Below are 27,673 nucleotides of genomic sequence, written 5' to 3'. Positions count from 1 at the left end.
TAAAGAGATGCATGGTCAAGGAACCCTTATTTTGCAAATAAAATGCATAGAAATTAAAGAACTGGGTTCAAAGGCAATGAATTTCCTGCTGGTAAAAGATTAAGAATTCTTTCTGTTCCCTCTCCATGGAAAAAAAATATCTTTGTGGTTCCAGGAGAGAGAAAAAACTGGAGTAAGTAAATGCATTAACTAGGCAACAGCTAGGCAGACTTGTTTTGAAGGAGTTATTTGGAATTTTTGACCAAAAATGCTGAACAAAAAAAAAAAGGTATTTTAAGAAAAATTGCCCCATACGCATTTCCTTTGCAACTAGATAAAAATGGGTGATTGCAAAGGCAAAACTCCTAATTATTGCATTGCCTTTTTCCAAATTATTTTACTTCCTTTCCTTTAAGAAATAACAACTAAGGCCCTAAAACTCTCTTTCCAATTCTTCTTTGCCTATTAGCAAGAACTAGAACTATAAATTCTTTTGAGTGGAAAAAACAAAATAAGAAGCTATGGACTATGCTATGGAATCATGAGAGTTATAGTTTACTGAGGTACCATAGAATCATAAAATCCTAGAGTTGGAAGAGACCTCCTGGGCCATCCAGTCCAACCCCATTCTGCCAAGAAGCAGGAATATTGCATTTAAATCACCCCTGACAGATGGCCATCCAGCCTCTGTTTAAAAGCTTCCAAAGTAGGAGCCTCCACCACACTCCCTCTGGGGCATAGAGTTCCACTGCTGAACGGCTCTCACAGTCAGGAAGTTCTTCCTCATGTTCAGATGGAATCTCCTCTGTTGTAGTTTGAAGCCATTGTTCCCTTGAATTGGGTGGTTGATTTCTGTGGGGATTTCTCCGTACTTGCAGAACTGCTACAGAAATTATGAACGGGGGGAAGTCCGTAAAAAAGAAGGAGGATGCTGCTTCGATTTAGAAAAAACACTTCCGGGTTTGAAAGAAATGTCAATATTGTTCTGTTATAAAAAAAAAACATTTACAAAATTGTCGAACAAAACCGCCCAGCCAGATAATTTCCCATAATTTAATATTCATAGTTGTTTCAAAGTGCAATTTATGATACTTTCTTCTTTTGATTTAATTTACTTTCTGCATTTTTAAAAATTAATTTGTAATTTTTGACATTATAACTTAATATATATTATAAATAAATAATTAATATTTCGTATTGTTATGTTAAAATATGATAATTACATTTTTTATGTATTATATTTTATTACAGTCTTAAGTAATTTAATTTCAATTTCTTACCTTGCTTCTTGTTTAGCAACTGTATTTTAATTTTTTGTTTAACTTTTTATTCTATTTGATTTATATTCTATTTGATTATTTTATTATTGTTATTATTGTTTATGTTTAGTTATATTATTTTATTAAGATATGTTTTTTTAATTATTACATTTCTTTTAATTACCAACACCCGTGGATGACAAGAGAAAATATATCGGGGAAGGGGGGAGGGGAAGGGAGGAAAAAAAATCATAAATGCAAAAAAAAAAATTGACTCCCTTCTATTCTGCTCATGCAATATCTTTTCATTTTCTAATGTATATGAAAAAAAAACCAGAAAATGAGTTCCATGTCCCATCTAAATGTATCTAAATGAAGCTGTATATGTTGTAAATGTTTTTGTTTGCATGGTTTTTTGTTTTGCATTGCGCTAACGTGGGCGCCATCTTAACGAATCGATTCGTTATTCCCCGGTCCCGCCGATTAACGAAATTTCGTAAACGGCTAGCGCATGCGCTAAAACACTGGCGCCATCTTAACGAATCGATTCTTTATTCCCGTCAAATTACGAAATTTCGTAAATATTAACGAAATTTCGTAAATACCGAACTTTTTTTTTGGAAAATTTTGTAAATATTTTAAATATCGAAACAAAAAAACACCCCAATTACAAATCGATTTTAGAAACAAATTTTTGCGTTGTTACCCAGGCCTACTAAAGACCTTATAAAATAAAACTTCTATGGTTTGATATCACTGAGTCATGGCAGTTACAGTGGTGTCAAGCTGCATTAATTCTACAGCGTAGATCTACCCTAAGTTACTACTCCTCTCCCTGAAACTGTATTGTCTATTTCTTGTCTCTTCTTCATTTTTCATATAGCAAGTGTGGACGTCAACTATTTAACTTCTGCTCAGCATGAAGTGTTTATGGGACCTAGATGTACATGCAACCAAAGTTCCAGGATCCTGACCCCCCCCCCCCTCAGATCTAAATGCTTAAAGTGTGAATATGGGTTGCAGTTGGTAGTTTGGTGAGAAAAATTTCCAGCTCTGTGGTGAGACTCTGCCAGGCCTCTATATGAATTGAACATGTGGGATGTTTTGCATAGCTGATCTCTGGACTTGAGGTTCTTCCTCCTTCTGGAGTAGATACTTGCTGCATTTGTAGATACTTGCTGCATTTGTAGATACTACCTGCGTGACCGCATCGCTGTCTACGAACCCACACGCTCACTCCGGTCATCTGGAGAGGCCCTGCTCGTGATCCCGCCCGCGTCACAAGCGCGCTTGGTGGGGACGCGAGACAGGGCCTTCTCCGTGGTGGCCCCCCGCCTCTGGAACGCTCTCCCGAAAGATCTCAGACAAGCCCCTACACTGGCAGTCTTCAGAAAGAATTTGAAAACCTGGCTGTTCCAATGTGCCTTTTCAGATTAGGAATCTCCCAGTACCAAATCCCAGAAGCACTTTAGTACCAAAATCACCGCACACTGCATACCGCACTTATATCATAATCCCACACCCCTCCAATATATCAGCACTTTTAACCTTGTACCCCTACTCCGGCCGACTCAGTTTTTAATAATGTCTTGTCGTATTGTTATTGTTATTGTTTTTTTGCTTAACTGTTTTATTTGCAAGATATTGTATTGTTCTATTGTGTTGGGCTTCGGCCTGTTGTAAGCTGCATCGAATCCTTCGGGAGATGCTAGCGAGGTACAAATAAAGTTATAATAATAATAATAATAATAATAATAATAATTTGTCAGACTGTTTACTTTCAATTTGTATGGAGCAGAAGGAGAAATGTGCATTTGGTGTCCCCTCCCCAATCTACTTGCTTTCTGTCTCTAAACAGGGAGATATAAATATAGCCTAAATATCCAGTCTGCTTACTCTTTATTTTTCAGGGCTAGACTTTAACAAGCATTCAAAAAAGAGACTATGCTAGGTTACTGCAGTGATAAATATGATGGTATGAGTTATATATGGAAGTTTTGGATGACTGACAGCAACAAAATACCTTGCAGCCTGCCAAAATCTAACACACACGGTCACATTTTATCCACACTTCAAGATGCAAATGGTCTCTTGTGAATTCATTAGAGTCTCAATATGGCTCCTCCCCAGCATAAATTTAGTGTGTAGGTTAAATTTTTGAGTGTCAACCCATATCCTTTATAACAAAAATCAGATGTTTAAGATTAAGCAGTTCAAAGTCAGCAACCCATTTTAAAATTTAGTTTATCTTTTCTAAATTAAATCCAGGCCCGGGCACTTAAATTATGGGGTTGTCTGTGCCAGATCTCATGCACCTTTTTGTTATAAAATAATAAGGTATAATGGGTGCAATAAGGCTATTCACAGGAATAATTAATGTCATGACAGTTATGGGAATAGCATGGCTATTTCCAGGCTGAGCAATACAATACCTTTCCACAAGAAATCAAATAAGATACATGGGAATTTATTAGCCATGGAATGAAATAGACCTGGAATGATGGCATTCTTGCTAATACCTGATGGCACCCAGTTTGATTTCTATCCCCATAGCGGAAATCTCAGCATAGCAATCCTATTTATTATATAGTACAGTGAATTTATGATGTATGTGCGTATTATGCATTAAATCTGAGCTTACAGTGGAATGATTGCAGAAGGCATCTCATAACATTATTCATCAACCTCAATGCACTGAAAAAAAATCCTGGCTGGAAAAAGTACCTAATTGAGAGAAAGACTTCTGATTGGCTGGGTCACCATGTGATTAGCAAAAAGACATTTCCTTCATTCCAAATGGCCTTTTTCTTGAGTTATGTTAACAGCTTCGTAACAACATAACATCATCACATCTCATAAACGATTCCTGTGAATGCCTGAGAAGGAATTAATCTAAAAAAGATTGGGGAAAAGAAGCTATAGCATCATGTCTATCTGTGTGCATGTGTGTAACTGGTGAGATTCCTGCTGAGGCTTTCCACTGGCATGCATAGCATTATGCATGAGGTTGCATTTTCCTGGAGGCTGTGCAAAGGCACTATCCTTTTTTAGAGTTCTACAAATTTTTCTTCATTATGGTAAATAGTGGCACAACTGGTTGTATAGTCTGTTTCCATAAGTGTGGTTCTCACTGGCATATGGAAGTTATGCACCAGAAAACTGTATAATCATGTTGTTTTGTGCAATATGGTGCAATCCAGTAACTTAGAATAATAGAATTACAGAATCCTAGAATTGGAAGATATCCTAAGAGTTATCCAGGCCAACCACCTGCCATGCAGGAATACACACATCCAACAGATGGCCACCCAGCCTCTGCTTAAAACCTACAGATTAGGAGAATCCACAACTTGAGCTACTGTTATATATATATATATATATATATATATATAGAGAGAGAGAGAGAGAGAGAGAGAGAGAGAGAGAGTGTTGTGTCAGGAGCGACTTGAGAAACTGCAAGTCGCTTCTGGTGTGAGAGAATTGGCCGTCTGCAAGGATGTTGCCCAGGGGATGCCCGGATGTTTTGATGTTTTATCATCCTTGTGGGAGGCTTCTCTCATGTCCCCGCATGAGGAGCTGGAGCTGATAGAGGGAGCTCATCCGCGCTCTCCCTGGATTCGAACTTGCGACCTGTCAGTCTTCAGTCCTGCTGGCACAAGGGTTTAACCCACTGCGTCACAGGGGCTACTGTGATATGATTTTTTGCTAGCTAATGGGTGAATAGAATCTTGGATATTATGTACAAATTATATAGCAAATACACATGGGGGAAGGTCAGGTGAAAGAATTTGGGATATTCCCTTACCCCAAAAGCACTAGTTTTAAGAACTAATTGTTACCCAGAATCCTGGGTTTTGTTCCAAGCATGCTGGCTCCAATGGGTCCCAATAAAGACATGCATGATGAGGGCAGAGCCAGTGTCACCTTTATTACTCCATTAATAAAATCACAGACATCAGTAGTTTATGAACATCTATATATATAAATTTGTTAGGGGCATCCAACGAGGAAACAAAACTCAAAAACCCCCCAACGAAAATTAACCAAAATTCCCATGCCCATAACACAACCCACAAGGTACAAACATATCTACTCAAAATGAAAAACAACACAACAACACACTCACAAAACGGCAAAACAACACAACTCAAAAATCCCCCAACGAAACTTAACCAAAATTCCCATGCCCATAACACAACCCACAAGGTACAAACATATCTACTCAAAATGAAAAACAACACAACAACACACTCACAAAACGGCAAAACAACACAACTCAAAAATCCCCCAATGAAACTTAACCAAAATTCCCATGCCCATAACACAACCCACAAGGTACAAACATATCTACTCAAAATGAAAAACAACACAACAACACACTCACAAAACGGCAAAACAAGAAAATTCAAAAATCCCCCAACGAAACTTAACCAAAATTCCCATGCCCATAACACAACCCACACGGTACAAACATATCTACTCAAAATGAAAAACAACACAACAACACACTCACAAAACGGCAAAAGGATAAAACTCTAAAAAAAACCAACGGAACTTAACCAGAATTCCCATGCTCATAACACAACCCACAAGGTACAAACATATTACTCAAAATGAAAAACAACACAACAACACACTCAAAACGGCAAAAAAACAAAACTCAAAAAAACCCCAACGAAACTTAACCAAAATTCCCGTGCACATAACACAACCCACAAGGTACAAACGTATCTACTCAAAATGAAAAACAACACAACAACACACTCACAAAACGGCAAAACAACTGAGCATGCGCATTGGCACCCAGCCGCAAGTTCCCTGGCGCACGCACATGCCCTTCCGGCCAACGTTCCCTCTGCGAAAACCATGCCCACTCCAAGCCCCGCCACGCTGCTTCCCGCACACACACACACCCCTGCCGCACACACACACACAACCCCACACTCCATCACTCCCCCCGCTGCCGCACGCACACACGCAACCCCACTCCCCCGCCGCCGCACACACACACGCAACCCCACGCTCCATCACTCCCCCCGCCGCCGCACGCACACATGCAACCCCACTCCCCCCGCCGCCGCACACACACACAACCCCACGCTCCATCACTCCCCTCCGCCGCCGCACACACACACGCTACCCCACGCTCCATCACTCCCCCTGCTGCTGCACACACACACACAACCCCACGCTCCATCACTCCCCCAGCCCAATCTTTCCTCCTTTTACTTCACGCCCCCTCCAAACCCCACCCCGCCCCTTCCCGCCCTGTCAAAATCTAGGAAAGACAGGAAGGAAAGAAGGAAGAAAGAGAAAGGGAGGTAAAGAAAAAGGGGGAAGGAAGGAAAGTTAGAGAAAGAAGGAAGAAGAAAAGGAAAGAAAAGGAAAGATGGAAGGAAAGAAAAGAGAGACAGCAGAAAAGAAAGAAAAAGGGGGAAGGAAGGAAAGAGATAGAGAAAGAAGAGGAGAAGGAAAGATGGGAGGGAAGGAAGGAAGGAAGGAGGGAAAGAAGGAGAGAAAGAGGGAAGATTGGCCACAGCAACACGTGGCGGGTAAAGGTTGTTATTTCTATTATTATTATTATTATTATTATTATTATGCTATTGTTCCTCTGAGACCCTTTTAGGGGGAATGGGAGAGGTGTCAGGTCCCAGAGGCAATGCATTGCATTATTGTTATTGTTATGATGGTGGTAAAATAAAAGGAAATAAAAAGTGAAAGAAGGAAGCAAACAGGGAGGGAAGAAAGGCAAAGGAAGAAAGGAGGAGGGAATGAAGGAAAGAGAGAAGGATGAAACCAAGTAGTGAAAGAAAGAAAGAGGTAGAGAAGGAAGAAAGGAGAGAAAGGGGGAGGAAAAGGGGGAAGGAATAGGTAGGTACCTCTCTTTCATAATAGTCCAGATATCTACCTCAACTTTGATAAGTTTTACTATAGGCCACAGCAACGCGTGGCAGGGCACAGCTAGTTCAATATAATATTGTTCTGATTGGTGCAACATTATGATCCATTCTCTCATTAGTTTTATGTACATTCATTGTCATGTTTTATAGCTGGGATTGGCAGGTTGTGTATGGCAGGAACTTTAATTAAACTTTATTGGAGGAAATGTGAGTCCACTGCTGTGCTGGTGTTTGTCTCTTTCCTGCTGGTGGGGGGCTTTTTTGGGCTGGAAAATGGATATTTTTGGGGAAAATAAACACTCTCAGGGTGAAATGGCTCTTGGGGTCCCCCTTATGGGATAAAATCAAGCTGGGCTTAGCTGATGGGCTTTTGGAACACTTTGGGTGGCATTTATTATGTCCCTGGATTATTGTCTGCCAGCTGAGTTATTGACCGCATTTCAATCTATTGCTTAGCTCACTAGCTTGACTGATGGGAAAGTTCCTGTGCTTCTCTGGTGACCTGTGCCCAATGTGTGTTGATGTGAAGGAGGAAAGCCAGGCGAGGCTTCCCAGTTTGGGGAGAGGGGTCCTGCTTTAAAAGTTAGGAGATCATCTATCCAAGCCCTATTTTCAGGAGCTCCACTTCTTGGATCTGGGTTTTTGGACAATAATGACTCAACAGTCAGCTCAGCTCATGTTAGACTGATGGAGACCAATTATAGACACAAACTGGTTAGTCTTGGAATTTTGACATCAAAATTCAGTTCTTAGCATAAAATGTAAGTTTTTGGATGACTGGAAGAAATGTTGCCATGGCTTCCATTTCAGATCTATACTCTGCCAATATACAACAATTAACAATTATTATAGTGCACTATAATAATCCATCACATAATGGAAATGGTAGGGAAATGATTATGACTTTGGTATTTAATTATGTATAATATTATATAGACAAATAAGGTTTCTGAAATGTATATAAGAACCCACCTAAGATTTGTCAGTAGAGTTTTATATGGGTCATCAAATCCCCTTGCTAGTTCTTACAGGGCTGTTTGTTAGAATGAACAAAGAAGGGCAACTACAGTAGAGTCTCTCTTATCCAACCTTCACCCATCCAACATTCTGTATTATCCAACGCAGTCTGCCTCCTGCCCAGATCCACAGCTATTTCAATGCATTGCAATGTTTTGGTGCTAAATTCGTAAATACAGTAATTACTACATAATGTTACGGTGTATTGTTACCATGCTTTTTCTGTTGTTTTGTTGTAAAACATGATATTTTGGTGCTTAATTTATAAAATCATAATGTAATTTGACATTCAATTACCTTTTCCTTAATCTCTCCTTATTATCCAACGTCTTGCTTAACAAATGGTCTGCCACCCATTTATGATGGATAAGTGAGACTCTATTGTAATATTTCTTATATCCCTTGTTCTTATTTCTAAAAACCTTATAGAAAATATCCTACATTCTACTTACTTTCAAGATGTTGAGAACAAAAAAAACTTGGCAAGAAAATCAGATAAAAAGCAACAGATGAAACAGACAATACTAAAAAGCAGCAAAATATTGAAAACAGATGAGTGGGGAAAAACCCTCAGGTGCTTGGCACCTAAATGATAACAGGCACCAGACACCTGTTGTTCTGGAGGCCTTGTATGTTTTGGGTGTGGGTTTGGAAGAAACATTCATCTGCTATCCAAAAAAAAAAAATTTAAAAAATCTTTCTGTGCATGGAGGGCAGATGCCAGGGACAGAGAGACAAGTCATGATACAATATTATTTCCAGAGGCCTTTCTGGGGGCAAGGAAGACAGCTGCCTGTGTTGTAGGATGCCCTGAATCAACTGAATCACACATTAGAATCTAGATTTTCATTTTTGAACACTTCTAGCCCTATTACAGAAAAATGAATGAAAACACCTGTTGGAATCTTTTAATCTGAATAATTGCTGAAAACATAGCAAGCATGTGTATTTGTGAGGTGTTATGTGTGTGGGGGGTGTTGTGGGCGCCCATGAAAGCCTTCATCATCCCATAGTAAACAAAGCAGAGGCAATTATGCAAGCACATGTGTTTTGCATGCTTAATGCAAAAATGACTTTTTTGATGTTCAACTTGGGTTTCATTAAAGAAAAGAAGTGTGAATTATGTATGTCTTGTTCAAAGGAACAAAATAAAGGAACAAGTGGTTCAGTGTCGGCATGCCTTAAGCCAGTTATTCCATATTCAGATCATTCTTGTGGCCCTTCAAGTCATTTCTGATTTATGGTGACCTATCTTGGGATTTTCTCAACAAAATTTATTCAGAAGGAGTTTTTCATCGCCTTTCTCTGAGGCTAAGAGAGTGTTAATTGCCTAAGGTCATCCACTGTATTTCTATGGTCAAGCAGAGATTCAAAGCCTATTTTCCCAGGCCCCAGTTCAATGCTCCAACATTATGCCAGCTCTCACTAGAGAGCAAATATCTCCACTTAAATCTTACTGAAGTCAATTCCAATAAATGTATGGATTGGTGAAAGAAGAACTGTGCTTTTAGAGAGCATTTGTTTTAATATGGCTGCCAAGATTCAGTGGCAGCAGCTTGTCCAGTATACAGTATGCATAGTATCAGTGCATGTTGTGCCAAGCAAGGTTTCTACTGGCTGACCCCGTGAGCTGCTGTGTCCTTAATTCATAACATAAAACAAGTAGACAAACCCAAGTGAGACTGGCTGAGGAAGACATAATTCAACAAATACATCTTGCCCGTCATGGCCTCTGACTCTTTTAAGTTTTGTTTTGACAGCAAACAGACAGAAAGCAAAAACAAAATCTAGGTCCCCACACAGAAAGGGCCAGGCAGCCAGCAGCTCAATGGAAGATGGAACAATGAGTGGAAGCAAAGATCAGAGATGCCAGAGATAAGAGAAACCAGTCACAGATGACAGGATTTGTTGAGGAAAACCCAAAGAATCCACAACCAGACTTCCTGAACATCAGATGCGGGAGATGAAAGGTGCATGTGTATGTACTGTGAGATGAGATCACAAAAGAGTCCCTTTAGGTCAGGTAATCTGACCTCTAAGTGAGAGAGATGGATACAAAGAGTGCACAACTTCCTAGGCTCTGGGGCCTACATATGCCCACAGCCAGGAAGGAAAGCAACTTCTTTCTCAACCTCTAATTTTTATTTTTATTTCATCTTTACTGAAAAAGCCCTTCCTCCACCCTATGGGAAACTATTTTAGTAGACTCACAGTCTGAGGTCCATAGCAGTCCTTTTTTTCAAAACCAAAAGTGACAGCTTGAAAAAAACCCAGTTCTAAAATAGTTCAGAAGTTCCTTTTCAGCTATTTTTTAAAAAATAGATGGGGTTAGGCTCCAGCTGAAAGGAAAAGGCAGGATAGAAATCAGATGAGAAGGAGCAGCAGCAGCCCGAGTCTAGAGATAGGGCAATTGTTGATGACAGGGCAATGGTTGACCCTGTCTTCCAATCATACCTTCCGGTAATGAGGGCTTTCCTCCTGAGCTTCGCCCAAGTTCAAATCCCATTACCTGTTTCCTTCCAGAAAGGGGTCACTCCACATCCTCTGTTTCACAACCTTTGATGACAAGCCACTTGACTATCCATTCAAGTTTGAAGTCACCTTTGGGAGTTAATACATAACTCAGTCCGTATGAACCCAACCCACGTTCTCCATCTTGGGAGATGATCAGCCTTGTCCAGTCCTTTCTATGGCACCACCTGCAAATAGCATCTTGCAAGCACTTCTGCATATCTGTCTTTGCTTACCACAGAAAGGCAAATTCCATCACTAGTACAGAGTTGTAACAAAGAATCTCTAGGCAGAGAAAAACCAGCTCTCCATCCCATAGGCATTGCTGTCCTCAGTTCCCTGTTGACATTCTAGCCTTGTGTGGACATTTGAATACCATTTTCAAACAACTACATCTGCATGCTGTGGAAGGAAGAGGTTCTGCTTCTCCTACTGCCACATTGAAGGACTTCCTTTTCACATAAAGCATTGCATCCCATCATGGAAGGCGTCTTCCATATCAGCGAGTGGTTTAATTGAATCTGGATATTACTCTGGATCATAAAGGAGCTTTCAGTGTGTTGGATCCTATACTCCAAACAGCTTCAGCACCTTGGATAACTCCTTTAAAGTTTTGACTGAAACCCACAATCAATTCACCACACCACTGATAGGAGTGTTACCACTGACTTCAACTACTCTTATTTTGACCCATTTCTCTATTGGACCTTTTCACAGCAGGGATCCCAAAAGAACATAAGCATGCCCTGTTTTGGATACCCTCAAAATGAAAGATTGCTCTTCCCATGCAATGGCACCATCATTGTACCTATCCTATTATGATGATACTTGGCAGTTTAATTCTCTTTGGGGGAGGGGACCAAAGCCAATATGTTTCTTCTACTTTTCCCCCTAAATGTTATATATGAGCATTCTAAGGTGGAACATTCAATTGCACAGGCAAAAAGGTTGAGAATTTACTTCATAGTGTTCAGGGGCTGTGGTAGCATAGCAATTAAAAGCCACTAGCTGCAAGAAAGACTGCTGACCGGAGTGTCAACAGTTCAAAGCCACAAGTCCTGGTGAGATCTCGACTATCAGTCCTACCCTCTGCCAACCTAGCAGTGCAAAAGCATGTAATGCGAGTAGATAAATAGATATCCCCTTGGCGGGAAGGTAAAAAGGTGCCCCATGCAGACACGCTGGGAAAAAGATTGGAGAAGTCTGAATTCCTCCGGGGAGATAAAGCAGAATATAAATAAAGTGTATTATTATTATTATTATTATTAGTGTTTAAAAAGCAATTAAAGGTAATAATTACTCATGGAGCTCCTGCTGGTGCAATGGGTTAAACCCACCAGCAAGACTGAAGACCGACAGGTTAGAAGATCGATCCAGGGAGAGCGCAGATGAGTTCCCTCTGTCAGCTCCAGCTCCCCTTGTGGAGACATAAGAGGAGCCTCCCACAAGGGTGGTTATTTATTTATCATGTCAGACATGAACCAAAACAGTTGTATTGCATTAAAACAAACAAACAAATAAAACACAAAGTTTGCAGACTTGGTATTCTATTAAATGTTCTCTGACCAGTAACTGGCCTCTTGGAGTGCCTCTGGTGTTGCTGCAAGAAGGTCCTCTATTGTGCATGTGGCAGGGCTCAGGTTGCATTGCAGTAGTTGGTCCGTGGTTTGCTCATCTCCACACTTGCATGTCATGGATTCCACTTTGTAGCCCCATTTCTTAAGGTTGGTTCTGCATCTCGTCGTGCCAGAGCACAGTCTTCTCAGCACCTTCCTAGTTGCCCAGTTTTCTGTGTGCCCAGGAGGGAGTCTCTCATTTGGTATCAGCCACTGATTGAGGTTCTGGGTTTGAGGCCAGGATGGTAAAACATCAAAACATCTGGATGACCCCTGGGAAATGTTCTTGCAGACAGCCAATTCTCTCACACCAGAAACAACTTACAGTTTCTCAAGTCGCTCCTAACATGGAAAAAAATGGAATTGCAAAATTCAGTGCCTCACATACATAAAAATCTAACATAAAACAATAATAACATACAGCTATCAATTAAATCATAAATGTGCAATGACGTTTACACAATAAAACATAGTTAAAAACATATTAATATAAATGTTAAAATCACACAATCCAACAATCCTAGTCCAGAGTCATTCCAAATATCAATATCTATTGCACATGATCCTGATCATTCCTTGTATTGCTTACTGCCTAAAGGCTTGGTCCCATAGGCAGGTTTTTACTTTTTTTCTGAAGATCAGGGGGAGGTCACTGATATAATTTTGCTTTCTGTTGATACAGTTGGTTCTCTGTATCAACAAATTCAACCATCCACATTTTGAAGATATATATATATATATTTAAAAAAATCCAAAAAGCAAAGCTTGATTTTGCCACTTTATATAAGGAAACAATTTTACTACATAATTGTATCTAATGGGACTTGAGCGTTTTGGTATACACATGTGTGTATGTGTATCCTGATACCAAACCAAAGTGAATACCAAGGGTTAACTGTAATCCTTGCATTAAAACATCTTATTCTTACAGTATGAGTGGAATTTAGAATTGATCATAGAATAGGTAAAATATTTCTAAAGTGGTTGAAAAGGCCACCATAAAAAGTAATGAGAAAATGTTGTTTATTGGACCGATAAAATAACGTTCCCAGTCCTGTCCTTGCTTTTGAAATGTGACTTCATTACACCCTGTTACCTAGTAAGGTTAACAGGTAAAATAAGAGACAGGTGCCCTATTCCTTATTCCACCTGGCAATCCTATTACCAAGAAATGGGGGCTCATTGCAAGCAACTCTGCTACTTTTCCCTGATGCTTTGCACATGTACTACACAGAATCTAAAGTGGCAAAATTCAGACCCAGGTTCACTGTCTCATCTGCTGTTTGTTAGAATTCACCGTCTTAATATTCAAAGCGAGTTGTTGTTGATTGCCACATTTCATTCTTTCTCATTTTATACAGAAAAAAATAGTCCATTCACTCCATTTAAGTGTGTGCGTATGTATGCGGGGGCTGATCATACCCTCTGTGTGAGGTCCTTGGCAAAATAATCTCACTCCAAAGATCTAAATGGTTGGAATTCCACTCCCACCCCCTTTACCTCTTTTAATACAAACCCTTAAACGTTAAGTGAGGCAGAAAATGAGTCTACTGTACATTTATCTTGCTGAATGGCAGCCAACTCCTGCCTAATCTTTCAACATATACTGTATTTGCTGAATGAATAAATAGATTTCCATAAGCTGTGCTGTGGGCTGCTTTTGAAAGGTGTCTGTTTGTGTTTGATTTTCTACTGAGCCATTGACTATTTTGTTTGTGATTTCAGGATAAATTATATCTCCCGAATACTTGTGTGCATATTAAAGGATTGCACATACAGCCAGGAATTAAACTGAAATTATCTGGAGAAATATAATCCGCATTGCTTTGAATGGTAACCAACCCATCAGCCTGAATAGATATTTTCTCCCAAAACAGATATTTGTAACCCACCTCCTGCTAAATGGGAATCATTTTAATATTAAGGATTTTGTGGCAGAGTTTGTTTGAAAGCCAAGGCTTCGTAGAGCAAGTAACAGACTACCACAGAGCTACAAAAACCTTTCATTGATGGAGCAGGGCTTGCATGGAGATCAACAATATTGACATGAGAAACATTCCATAACTGCTGAGAACACTATGTGTGGCCTACATACAAGGCAATATGGGCTACAGCTCATAAGCAAGGGATAACAAATGGGTTATAAGTAGCTTAAAAACAGCTCATTTTCACATTACATAATTGTAATACTTTAGCTACCATGGTTTCCTCATATGGAATCCAGGGATTTGTAGTTTAGTGAGGCATTAGAGCTCTTCAGCTGAGAATTATAGATTTCTATCTTTAAATTACAAATGTCATGACTACACAGAATAGAATAATGGTGGTTAGGTAGTCTTAAATTTCTATAACATGTAGTGTCAAAGAGAAGCTATAGACTGAACTTTAATTACAGTTACAATGTGCATTCTTGACTATTTGTGTCTTGTCGATCAGATTCATACACGGAAAAGATTCAAGTCTTCCCTCCATAGGAACATTTACACTAACCATATAGCCCATGCTGCCAAATTGTGGTATGAATTAAGACTTTTAAAGTGCATCACACAGAGTTAACCTCCTTAATGTGCTTCAGTGAGTCCTAAATCTAAGTCACATTGCTTGGCAAAATCAACACTACAGAATGCAAAGTGCTTTATAGATGTTGCGTAAAACCCCCAGGGCAAAATTATTATTTGTTTCCTTCATGCCTGCAGCAGGGAGTTCCAAAGACTACAGGGACTTGTTTGGCTTTGTAGATGTTCAGCCAATCAGGAAACTAGCTACAGACTGTCTATGATCCCTTAATAAATTGGTTACACTGAACTCTGTGCTTCTCTTGCCTTTCCTTGCTGTAATATATCTTTCCCAGCCCTCATGTACCTCTCCTTGCTCCTTTCCTCTTTTTTCTCTTTCTGGATAGCTGGTTCACCCATTAGAAAGCCTTTGATAGTTTAGGCTCTCTCTGGCCATTATATTTCTCTCCTGCCACCCTCTCTGTACACTCTCTGGCCTCTTTTGGGACCCAACTCAACCCAGGGATGCTGAAGACTATGTTTTCCAAGCCTGAGAAACTATCTCTCCCAGGAATGCTGTTAAAAAGAACTCTACCCGCTGAATACTCATATGTTTTAAAGTTGTTTTCCTTATGTGTTCCCATCCTTGCAATGTGTAACCTTCCTGCCTTTTTGTTCCAAAGTCCCCCCAAAAGCCCAGTCTGCATGCTCCCCTTTCCCCAGTAAGGAATTGTATTATTTCTATGTATTTTCCCTTCCTCATGGGAAGGGAGCTTGGCTTGGATATCTATATGAACTTGGGGAAATTATGTCTCTCATGTGCATGAAAAATGCCCTAAAAATTCACTGCCCTTTCCTATGTGTTCCTATGTTATGTTACTAATATATTTTGTGCTTCTGAGATTTCCTGTTCCTTTCCCTGGATGGAAAACTGTATTCCTGACCCCAAAAGGAAGTCCTGCATCCCATATGATCATACAGCCTGCGAGAAGAGACTCCAAGCTGGGGATTTCCTCAATCAGTTCCCGGCCTCATCCATATTATGGACATTATCTGGACATATGTAACACAATAGCCCAACACACATGAAAAGATGGCCCCATTGCCTTTTCCTGCCTGCCTCAGGAAAGTAGCTACTCTTCACAATGTGTCTTTGTGTGCAGGACCTCTCGCAACAGAAGGAAACCTGATTGTCTTTTTCTAAGCCCATCTCCTCTGCCATTTGCATGATTGTGCCAATATGTCCTGCTTTTTGCTGCCATGATCCAGAACCACTGTCACTGGTTGGCCCCCTGATGGGGCTCTGCCATGACCATCCTGCAATAAACTTTTCCTGGGTAGGGCTAAGCGCCCTCAATCATTTTTGTTATTTTTTCCTGTGGAAGAAAGGGAAACTCATTCACCGCCACTCAATGCCTTTTGTCTCTTCACAAGCCAACTGATCAGCCAGACCCGCTTTCTGTGGTTGTTCAGAATTGGGAGACTCGTCCAATGGGCTTCGCTATGGCTGATGTTGCTGTGGTGGAAAATTTGAAATTATTGTATATAAAAGAGGCTGTATTTCTGGATTCTGGCTATCCTAGCTTCTTTGTGAATGTATCATAAGCTAGGATCTTATCTGCAGATAATAAAATCTTCCTTGGATGAAATTACCTTCTCATCTTGCTGCTGGATGATTTTAATTGGGGCTGATCTGTATGCTTGCCACAGCAGGGACTCACAGAAAAGGGGCAGCTCAGACTTATCACTTGTCTGGGTTTCTTCCAACAGGCTTCTTCCTGGTCATAGACACCCTCCTGCGTTAGAGTGCATTTTAAAATTTGGTAGAAGAGGGTGGGGAACTGCCAAAAAATCCCACGGGTATAGCTGGACATCAAGGGGCTAATCAACTCTCTAAGACAGGTAACTGATTACTTTAATGGCATGTCCAGAGATCAGCAGCCAGGTTACTAACTGGAGCACCGTGCAGAGAGAGAACCATTCCCATGTTGCGACAGCTCCACTGGCTGCTGGTCTGCTTCTGGGCTAAATACAAAGTGCTGGTTCTTCATTATTGTGTGTGTGTGTTTCCCCACCTATTATGTCTCCAGAGCGGTTCTGTGCATCTCAATTGGAAATGAAAAAAACAAACAAACAAAAAAACACTGCATTTTCCAGTGGATGTCGAACTGAGGATATTGCAGATTCTGGAACTGGTTCGAGACTACCTTACATGGTTAATGTAATCACTATCCTGACCAGGCATGTAGCCAGGGGGGGGGGCTCGGGGGGCTTCAGCCCCCCCCCCCCCGAAATTCTCATGGTGGTTCGCGAAAAGGCCTTAATTGTGCATTATTTAAACTGTTATGTTTATTAATATCATGATTTGATCACCATTCTCAATATATCCCATATGCATGGGGGTATTGGGATAATGATACAAAAGGTTTGCTAGGCTAGACCCTCTTTTACTCAGACTCAGCCCCCCCCGAAACTCAGCCCCCCCCCGAAACCCCCCCTGAAAATTTTTTAGCCCCCCCCCGAAACGAAATCCTGGCTACGGGCCTGATCCTGACCCAAACCTTGTTCCAGACATGGCTGTCTAATTATTATCCACACAGCATAAACATTTCTGCCAAACTGGTTTCAAACCAACCTAAATGCTCAGTGTAGATGTGTCCCATGTGAAGGGTGTGTTTCCTAAAAGTATTGTTTTAGGATGAAGTCAGCCACAGCAATTCAGTAATTATATTCCACACTGAGTTTGGGGATTTGTAGCAACTCTATGTTGAAATCTTTTGTAATGTAACCATATGGGTCATTGTATTAGACATGTAGTCAATAAAACTGAGTTGTATCTTTCCACCTTTGTACTCTAGGTTCTCCTGTTTGTGACTACATGGCCTAGTTAAAATTCATCCCAAAAGAAAAGAAACAGAAAAAGCTTTAAACATCTGATAAAACCTTTTGTGAAAATGAGACAGGTTGTCAGAATGTAAAAAGAAAAAGTCCTCTTGTCAAAAAAATTGCCAATATTTCATGGCTATTTTGCATCATTTTACAACTCTCCTGTACATCAGGTTAAATTCTACAGTGACCTGGCTCAGTCCTTAGAATTTAATCAAAGCATCAGAACTATCAATGTCCAGCTTTATAACTAAAAACAGACTTCAAACGTAGTTGCTTAATTGGATTTGTTTCTTATCTGAAACTGTTTGATGCTGCTAATACAGTTCTAAAAGCATGTATATATTATCTTCTGATAACAAGGAGGAACAATCTCAATCCAACCAAATATCAAGGGCCTGAGTCATTGCTGACACCATAGTCTCCAGTACATCCCAGAAGAAAAGAAGAACATGTGTTTAAATGTGTAAGGGGTGTGGTCAAGCCACAGGATAGCCTGGTCAAGGGTGCAGCCTGTTAAACAAAGAGCTTTTGTATGTTTTTACTTGTGTGTGTGTTGGGGGAGGGTGTCTTAATTCTTGCAAGGGATTCTTTTAAATTCTTCATCTAGTACACAGTAACTCAGGAATAAGCTTTATTCAAGTCACTGGGACTTAGCTCTAAGTCGATCTTTATGTAATTGTACTGTTAATTTAAAAGGAATGCTGCTCTTGTGGTGATAGATTCTAATCTACCTTCTGAAACATAAACAAATTTTCCCCACTTTCCCCCCATTCTCCCTATCTTTCATTCTGTATCTCTCCCCCACCTCCTCTCTCTGGGCTCTTCTTCACATGCAATAAAATCCAGAAGTAACTGGGATAAATGGGAATAGGGTGAGGTGGCTAAGCAACTTTTGGGGAAAGTGAGGGTGGAATCATGTTAACAGCTGAAAAGCACTTACTTAAAAGGTGTGCTTTAAGCCCCAAATCTGCCCCAAAAATGTGCACTTTTGCATGACTGTGTTGCATCCCAGATCAAGAAATGAGACCATAAGATTAAATCCACCACACTGGACTGTAGGAAAAACAATCCTTGTTTATTGATGAAAAATTGGTTACAAAAGAAAGGTAAATGCAAAGTCAAAAAGCCACAATAGAAACACAGCAGTCAGTAGAATCTCTGAACTTGAGCAAAATTCCAAAAGCCACAATACAAGAACCAGGAACCTGTTAGCCTCTCGCTAACCATGAACTTGAAAACTAGAAGCCTCTGGGATTACCGGCCATGGAACACAGGAATTCTGCCAAGGCACAGCCACAGTCCCAAACGTTGCTTGATCTAAAGAGACACCCAGCAGGAGGCCCCTTAAACCAAAGAAGATATTCTTTGAAACGTCCCTTGACTTTGAAGCCTGGGCCTGTCTCTCCTGTAAACGATTTGACCTTTGTAGAAACTGTGAAACATTTCTGTCTCTAACTATCTGTTCTCTTCGGTCCTCATTAAAAAACCCAGGTAGAGAGATATCATGGCTAGCTTCCAAAACATTTTCCTCCAGCTGTTCAGTTTCACTTTCCTCGCCGCTGACCTCAGCATGAACAACAGATTCCACATTGTCAGGGAGAGCTTACTCAGTTGGAAAAACTATCAGAGAATCCAGTTCACACAGATCAGGATCAGGCTGAACCCCAACAGACTATATAACCATGCAGTCATGGAAAACATGGGACTTCCTGCCTATCCTACTGTGTGGACTCTTCAGCACACATGTTTTAAAAGCCCAAAACAACTGTGAAAAAAATGGGGCCAATGACACACAGGTGGCTAAAGGGAAGCACAATTGGGAAGCAATTAGAAGTCTGCAACCATTCATTTCTTTCTTATAATATTAAACAGAGCTTGAATTAACAGTTGGGTGAAGAGAGATATAAGAAATCTACTTTTGTGTACATTGGGATTTCCGCATAAGGTCCAGTGCATCTCAGAGATTTTTTTTTTTAAAAAACTTCTGTCAAATGTCCCCCATCCACCCTCCATCTTGGTCCACTTCAAAGGAATGTGTGAGGATGATAGGGGACCATTTCTTGGGACTGACAGGTCTGTGTGTGAACTTGCTGTCAGGTCCTGGGATTTTTTGCCCCACACACTGTCTGGAAGCACTCTCTGACTCCCTCTCTTTCTCACACACCATTTTATTGTCAAACTTTAACCTATGTGACAGAAATATAATAAGCAATAGGTTTTGAATCTTGGGATGTGATCAGATCTAGCCAGGCAGTGGTAAGAGGGATATGGCTGCTTAGGCAGAAGATATTGAGGGGGCAAAGAGCACTGGCATGAGGATGAAAGGTACACTTAGGTGTCTTATTCAGCTTCTCCGGTGTTCTCATGCTAGCCTGCTGTCATCAGATACTATCATACTCTCCTCTCTTTGAAGACTTCACATCAGACAAGGAACAAATCAGTCAAAGAAACCAAACAGCCAAAAACTCAGCCAATCTCTTCTTTCTTTGGCAAGACCCAAGCCCTGCAAGACAGGGAGAGGCAAAAGGAGCTAGCCCAAACTCTGCATGGCTATAATCAAGGCCTGTTTGGGACATCATGTCTAATAATGCCTTGACTGACTGTTTACAAGACTACTGCCTAACTTCCTGGACCATCTGATATTGGCTGGCTCTAGATTTGGCTTTTCTAGGTTTCTTTTCATTGGTGCAGAAACCAGCTGGTTTTTGCACCAATGCCACAAATCATCAGAAGACAACAGATACAGTGTCCTGTTCACTGAACAGGACTTCCCCACCCCCACACAGCTGGGGCGGGGAAGAAAATTTGCCTCAACCTCTGAGAGAGAGGCTTTGAAAGTAGATCCAGCTGGATCTACTTTCCAGAGGGGACAGTGCTACCTAGTCTGCTTCCACCCCCTCTGTGTCATTCTGGAAGAAGACTTCGATCCACCCTCCTGCCACTGACAGTATAATTCAGGTCGCTATACAGGGGCTGGGTAGGAATTATTTCCCCCTTATGTTCTAGGGATTTTTTTTTACCTATACTGTTAAAAGGCAAATTGGGATTGTTGGGCTGTTAAATAGGCATTGGCGGAATTAGAACAGAAAATACATTTTGCTGTACACCAAGACAACCTTTGTTTGGGTTAGGGAAGGAAAACTATCTTGGTTTTATTCCTTACCAAATTCTTAGATCATTTTAGGTAAAGTTTTCAAGGTTTAATTAGGTAGCATTCAATAAAGTTGCCCTAGTTTACTCCATATCGTTGTCTGTGTCTCTTATTTTGGGGGTTGGCAGGCAAATGAACTAAGATTCAATGGGTTGCCTTATATTCACAAAACAAAGGTGAACATAGTTTTATCTTCTGCATCATTCAAATGCCCTAACTATCCTTCATTGCACATCCAACAGACATCTGGAATCTCATGAAACCAAATTTCTCCTCTTTTCTGCTCTTCTTCCTCATTACAGTAACTGCCTACTCTCTTATCCTCTCCAAACAGGGAAACAAGTGAGGAAATGGGTGGAGAAGCATTTTCTCCTTGCTACTCACTCTTCCTTTTCAGTGCTTTTACAGACTGGTCAGTTTTACTGTGAAGCCTGAGGGTAGAAAGTTGGAACATGGCAATCATTGCAATGCACCATTTACATTTTATCAGCTTGAAGGCATGACTTTGAAACACCAGTAAGCTTCAAATATTCCTACATTTTACCATTGCTCTCAGCAACACTATTTTGCCTTTTGATTCTCTATTCTTACTTAGAATGGGCCTCTGAGAGGAGAGAAACAATGTTTCCCAAATGTTAACTCAGGGAGTAAGAAGGGCTAATGCTTGCCACGTGCCATTCTTTGATAAAATAAATCAAATGAACAATTTATTTTTGTACTTTTAACATCTCATCTTCAAGCAGAGGTCAAGCTACGGTTATCTGGAGATTATCTCTTGTGGACAACAAATATTCAATCTTTAAGTATTCCAGCCATACAAATATGTGCTTTTCCATCTCATCCTCCTTAAATGGTTTTCTTGCCTAGATTTTCCTGTTTCTTTTAAGTTATCATTTTATAATAGCTTGGGTATAGTACATATGACCTCATCAATTGGCTTAAAATAAGTATCCTAAGATGCTTAGAGCCAGCTTCAGGGATGGAGCCCCAAGGCAACCTTCAGACAACATTGCCTGTAGCTCCTCCCCAACTGGGGTAAAAGCATCAGCAGATGCTTTCCCAGCAACATGCGAGGCTTTCCGTGTTGTGCTGACCCCAATGGAGCCAGCACAGGGCCGCCCTGCGAGGGCAACACTTTCCCCATGTGATGAAGAAACCATTGCGAAAGGGAGCTGCACACGTGGCAACAGATTCACCCCCTGTTCCCAATTTCCTTGCTGGAAGCCAGGCGAAGTGGTACCCTTCGTCTGGCCTTTATGATAATGTGGTCAATGTTAGTAAAGAAACAATGACAGATTCAACTAAGCTGTGCATATCTATGTATATATGCAACCACCAACCACCTCCGATCCAGCAGGTTTAAAAAGGGAAATGTGATCCATACTCCAGGGCTATGTATTAGGAGTGTGGTGATTCGAGCTGCGGACTGTGACTTTGGAGACCACAGTGAAATTTCATGTTTGGCCATGGAAACCCTCTGAGTGACCTGGGGTGAGTCACACACTCTCATTTTCAGAAAAACCCATGATAGGTCCATCCTAAGTCATAAACAATTTGAAGTCAAACATCATCAACAACATAATAGGATGAGGACCCTAGGACCCTTGGGAACATCACAAGCTGCCCAAAATGCGAAAACCAAAATAAAAACCCCACCCCTTCCAAAAATTAAAAAAATACCTCCAACCACTCCAACCCTAGAATAAAACAAACAAGAAATAGCCAGGAACTACTAATTGTTGGTGTTGGTGTTTTATTTTTTAAAGGATAGATGTAGGAGGGAGTTGACTTACGTGAAAGATGAATAGTGTCTTCTGGAGAGATTCCAAAGAGTAAATTCAGGGTTTTTGACCAGAAAGAGAGCAGTTTGGGGAGTATTAAGGGGACAAGGGTATCAAAACTATCTTGGGGCACAATTGAAGCCCCAGGGCTTGGTTTAACCACATATTCTATATTTGTTCACTTAAATACCCTCTGTGTGCTTGGTGTCATTTGAAGCTAGCAAGTGATAATTAAAATATGTTCAGTACAAGTCCTGTATTTTTTTAAAAGTACAGGCCAGAATAATAATAAAAAAGGGTGTTGCTGCTGCCATATAAATTCATCCCTGTAAATATCTAATTTGTGAAATTCATGTTTCCTAAGAGTTTTAATAGAAACTAATTTTAAATAGTATCCAGACTATATTAGTTTGATATTACAATTAGGTTACAGTCTGATCTAACAGCTGATCTTTGATCTTATATTGAATTCTTCCCCTTCTCATTTTCAATTTATAGTCTTTGCATCCTGAGATTCCTATGCAATTATCTGTCATAAGGACCACTTAGGAATTAGTAAGAGAGCAGCATACAGTTTGCATATATGAGGTTTTCTAAATTGGCACACCTAACCTCCCTGCTCCTTCTCTTCAACACCATGAAGCTGTCTTTTGTGGGGGTTTTTTTGTTGCTAGGAAAGATATTGTCCTTTCTCCTTTTGCCTTCTTGCACTGAGCTCATGGCATGGTTGCTTCAATTAATGGCAAACCTTTCTGGTTAAATTGTTGTAAAGGCCCAACCTTTCACCACCCTTAACCTTCCTCGATGGCTTGCTAAATTGTTATTGTTGAAATTATACTTTTGTAATCACTGCAAGGTAAGATAAATGTGACAAGTGCCAGTTCCAAACACTTCACAAGTGCTGAAGCTGCGAACTGCTTAGCTTGAGCGTCTGGATTCTTCCAAGAATGGCTGAGGTCAACAGTTAACAGCACTTCCATCTGCCTTATGCCTGGGAAATTAAAAACTGAAGATTAAAAGACAAGCAATAGCCATGTAGGAAAAATAACACTTTTTTTTCACAGTAACAATAGGAAGGCAAACCAAGCATACTCCATATTAAGTGTGAAAAAGGGTGCTCTCTCCTTCTCTCTCTCTTTTTCTCTCCTCCTCACACATTCATAACACACATCCTCTGTACTACTTATCAGTGGTATTGACAGAAAAGGCAAATACGTGCCAACAATATGGATTTTAATATGTGGCTCATTTATTTCCTTTAAATCGTTTAATGAGAAATACTTTAGTTCAATTTAAATTATGGTTTATCTTTGGGGACTCTAGCTCCTAGAATCAGTGTTATTGGTGCTGAAGTCCAAAAAAGGAAGGTACCAAGCAAATTTTTGTGAAATATGCCACCACATAATTTTCAGAGATCCCCCCCCGCTTTTCCCTCAACCTGTGTCTCAAGCTGTCCCATTCTACACAGGTCTTCTCAAGCTATGTAGTATTTTCAAGAATCCAGGTGGGTAGATACCATGGCAAGGTGGCAGGAAAATTCTTTTTCTAGCAGCCCTGTAATGCACATGCAATTTGGAATGCAATCAATTTGGTTTCCTTTTTGTCCTTCAGAAGTTTGGTTCCATCTGATGAGCATAGAGGCTGTATACCATGGTTTCTTGCCTTTGAAAAATCCCTGAGCATCATGGATATCTGCCAGGTGTTTTAGTTCTTTGGCCTTCTTTGTCAACCACATGCTCTTGAGTTCTCTTGTCCTTCTTTTGACCTCAGTTTTTGCATAGAACTTTTTTTAGCAGCACAGTTGACATCTCTCTGCCATGTTTGGAAGGCTTTCCTTTTCTTGTCAATTAGCTGTTGGATATCATTGTCATTTTCATCAAACCAATCTTGATGTTTCTTGGTTTGGTATCCAATAGTTTCTTTGCAGGCTGTGATAATGGAGGTCTTCAGTTTGTTCCAATGTTCCTCAACATTTTCAGGGTGTTCTATGGCTAGATGGTCCTTGAGTGCTGTTTGGAGAAGGGCTCATTTGGGGGGGGGGGGGGGGCTCCTGAAGAGCTTGGGTGCTCATTTTGTGCCTTGTCTTTTTTCCTTGGAGTCTGCACTTGTGGTCAAACTTCATAGCCATCGTGGATTGGATGAGCCTGTGGTCTGTCCAGCAGTCATCAGCACCTATCATGGCTCTTGTGAGAAGCATGTCATGGCAGTCTCTGGCACATGTGATTACGTAGTCTAAGAGGTGCCAATGATTTGACTGGGGGTGCTTCCATGATGTCTTGAACTTGTTTTTCTGGCGAATAGGGTGTTGGTGATGACAAGATTGTGTTCTGCACATTTGGTGAGAAGCAGGATGCCATTCAAGTTGCTGTTTCCAACCCCGTCTTTTCCTATGGTCCCTGGCCACAGGTCAAAATCTCGTCCGACTTTTGCATTAAAGCCCCTCAGGAGGATGATTTTGTCCTCCTTAGGTATCTCCATTAGGACGGTGCCCAGCTGACAGTAAAAAAATTCCTTAATGTCTTCATCAGCATCTAGTGTTGGTGGATAGGCACTAATGATGGTTGCCTGTTGGTTTTTGCAAGTTCAATTTGGAGGGTTGTGAGTCATTCGTTGATGCCAGTGGGTGCTTTGGTCAGATGCTCCACCAGATCATTTCTGATAGCAAAGTCAACTCCATGCATTCTTCAGTCTTCTTCAGACAGTCCCTTCCAGAAGAAGGTGTAGCCTCCTTTTTTTCCCTTAAGCTGTCCCTCTTATGCTTTCCGGGTCTCCTGAAGTGTTGCTATGTCGATGTTAAAGCATCCCAGCTCTCTTGTAATGATAGCAGTTCTGCGTTCCGAATGTTGTCCATAAGTGTCTGTATGTTCCATGTTCTAAAGTCCATTTTTCTTTTTTGGCGCAGGGTGGTGACCCCACTGGATGCAGCAGTCCAGTCACGGATAAGAGAGGCAGACTATGTTTAGCCCCTTCCCCATGTGGGATGAGCAGAGTGAATCTTTAAAAGGGCTGCTCAGTCATGGATACAGCTGCCGAACTATTCAACTGCCTCGGACCTTGAGGCAGAACGACTGAGTCCGTATCCACTGCCCATGTGCCAGTCTGTGTCTAGGGGCTTCCAGATTTCACAGTCCTGCGCCCCATCGCCTGCTAATCTCCATGGGACTTTTGTTGGTTTGCTTTTATTTTTCTTGGAAGTTGCTTGTGCATGTATTTTTTTAATGCGTGGAGGTCAGTGCACAGCTTCACAGAGTGAGGTTCCACTGGTGGCATAGTTAACATGACGGCCATGGCTTCTCAATCTGTTGCAGCCTTCTTATGCCTTCACAGCCATTGTAACATGTACCATGTTATCCTCCACCTGCTCTGCTGTTGATTTCTTTGGATCTTCAGACTGTGCTTGGTCTGGAAGCTCCCCCACAGCCATTTCTGGGAGTGCATGACTCCAGTCGTTGTGCCCGCAGGTTTATTGGAACATGTAAGCCCCCTCACCACGACAAGATGACAGTCCATCAAAGGGGAATGTGGGCATAGGACCTCTATGAAAGTAGAAAATCCATGAATTTAAAAATAACATTTTTAAAGCCATGAGGACAGCTCTCTAGGAATCTCTAGGTCTTCCAGGGTGATTCTATAGTCAACTTCCACTGGAATTTGTTTACAGACTCATGCTGAAGGATCCAGACATTGTAACTTCTAAGTGCTTCAGAGCATCTTCTGGCTATGTATGGTCAATGTCTGTCTGTGAAAAACATACACGCTTATGCAAAGCATATAACTTTGCAAAACATAATGTAGAACATAAGAAGAATCATGATAAATCAGACCAAAGTCTATCCAGTCCAGCATTCAGTTTCATCCAGAAGCCTATCATAAACCCACGAGTGGAACAACAATTCATGTTCCACAGTCACTTATATACTGCCCCTGGTAGTAGAGGGAATATATATTCATTGATAGTCTCTAAATGTATCTGTTTCCTTTTAAAAACCATCCCAACTGACTTGAATCAGCAGCCAAGTCAACTCAATCTGCTTTGGAAAAAAATGGAAGTGGGAAAGTTGCAGTTGCACCAAAAGCCACTGGTAAAGGTATAGTGCAATTGGCAGGTTGAACCTACGGTGCATAGAACAAGTATGCCTTTCACATATACATAGTTATGAGTGCATGACAACATATAATCTCTTGACCTCGATCCCTAAACCAGTCTTAGCAGCCAGCAGCTCCACTAAGCAAGAGAGGTCTGTGCTGCTGGTGACTGGGGCACAGTAGGATGATGTTTCAAGCCCTCTCCCACTTATGAGACACCGTGTAATAAGGTGAGGTCCTGCTTCTGATTGGTGGGAGTGAGTTGGAATGTCATCCTGCTGTGTTCCAGCTGCCAACAGAACAGACCTCTGTTGTTTCGTGTAACCAGTGGATTTTAGATAGCTTTACTATCTTAAAAGCTATTTTTCCTTGTTCTGCTTTAAAAGCCAGTCGTTTTTAAGCAGGTGTTTTTGCAAGATTTGCCATCTTGCAAAAATGGCATGACCATAAACATGACAATTACAGATGTGTAAGTCTAGTCTATGCATTTATAACTACACAACAGGATGCTAATCTATATTTCACAGTTGTTCCAAAAAAGGAAGATTTTTTATTCACAAAAATTTGAAATGTTACGGATATCAATTCAAGAGTATTTTTTGTTCCCTTACAAGTCCCTTTTACACCCTTGTACATTCTAAGGGTATTAGAAGGAAGCTTGAAAGGTAATTAGGGACCTTGACTATTGGTCAAACTGTACACAAAATATGTATCCCCACATCCAATCCCACAACTAGTTTCCTTGAAAGCAATCAGACTAGAATATTATGCTTCTGTTTGTCTTCTAAGAAACACTCACAAAACAAAGCATGTTAAATGCAAGATATACTGGTGACAAAAATCAGAAGCTATGGCAGACAGATATTTCTAGAATACATAGACCTCTCTCTCTCAAAAAAGTATCTTCTTGTTTGGCCCCAACACTAAGTGTTAAACATTAAATATAGATGCTGGGAAAGAAACTGAGGAAAGAGACTAGGAAAGGAAAG

The sequence above is a fragment of the Anolis sagrei genome, chromosome 2 (genome assembly GCF_037176765.1).
Source record: "Anolis sagrei isolate rAnoSag1 chromosome 2, rAnoSag1.mat, whole genome shotgun sequence".
Classification (NCBI taxonomy): Eukaryota; Metazoa; Chordata; class Lepidosauria; order Squamata; family Dactyloidae; genus Anolis; species Anolis sagrei.
Note: the sequence above shows the minus strand (reverse complement) of the source record.